This window comes from Silene latifolia, chromosome 1, assembly GCF_048544455.1.
Source record: "Silene latifolia isolate original U9 population chromosome 1, ASM4854445v1, whole genome shotgun sequence".
NCBI classification, from domain to species: domain Eukaryota; kingdom Viridiplantae; phylum Streptophyta; class Magnoliopsida; order Caryophyllales; family Caryophyllaceae; genus Silene; species Silene latifolia.
This window is the reverse complement of record NC_133526.1, coordinates 53575728-53576563: the sequence shown is the minus strand read 5'-3', so window position 1 is coordinate 53576563 and position 836 is coordinate 53575728. Positions and strand designations below refer to the sequence as shown.

Genomic DNA, 836 nt, shown 5'->3' with positions numbered 1-836 from the left:
AGTACTCTGTCTAGTTACTACGAGAACGAGCTGTTTGAGGAGGATCCACCTTCGTCACCTATTTCTACTTCTTCAGCAGAGACCATCACATCTCCACACATGGCTGAAGAAGCAAGTAAAGCCAGTCACTCTGAGCCAACAGCTGAGAATCTCTATAAGGGATTCGCATTACCAGGGACGGACAGGAAATTTGAACCAAAATCGTCTTACATCAACTTGGTTGAGAGAAACCAATTCGGGGGAGCTGCAAATGAAGATGCAGCTAAACATATGGAGACATTCATTGACTACTGCTGTTCCATACCCCCACCAGCAGGTGTGACTCAGGACCAGGTGAAGGAGACGATGTTCATATTCTCGCTTCGTGATGCCGCAAGGGAATGGTACCGAGATCTGGATCGAGCTGCCAACGGGATCACTGATTGGAAGTCGCTGGCCCTAGCATTCTACAAGAAATATTTCTCTACCTCAAAGACCAATGCCATTAGAGCTCAGATCACGAGCTTTAAACAGGGTCCTGATGAGAATTTTCATGAGGCATGGGTCCGTTTCAAGAAGCTGGTGCGAACTATTCCGCACCATGGGTTCGAGAAATGGAGCCTATGCAATCAATTTTATAATGGGCTTTATGACGATCAGAGGGCTATCCTGGATGCGGCAGCTAATGGCAGATTCCAGGAGAATGTTGGAGAAACTAAGGAGTGGAAAATTATTGATGATTTGGCCACCCATAAAGCTGAGTATGGAAATTCCAGGGGAAATCAAAGGAGAGCTGCTGAATCCCCTTCTGTAGCTGCATTAGAGGCTCTTACGGCGAGATTTGATAAGTACGAGTT

At 46.4% G+C, this 836-nt stretch overlaps 1 non-coding gene across 1 annotated transcript; it reads right to left on the bottom strand.

Moving 5' to 3' along the window:
* Window positions 1-480: 480 nt before the first annotated feature.
* On the bottom strand, window positions 481-587 carry LOC141622022 (small nucleolar RNA R71). The gene has a single exon (XR_012532838.1). It is a non-coding gene; the product is annotated as a small nucleolar RNA R71 (small nucleolar RNA).
* Between the last annotated feature and the right edge of the window lie 249 nt (window positions 588-836).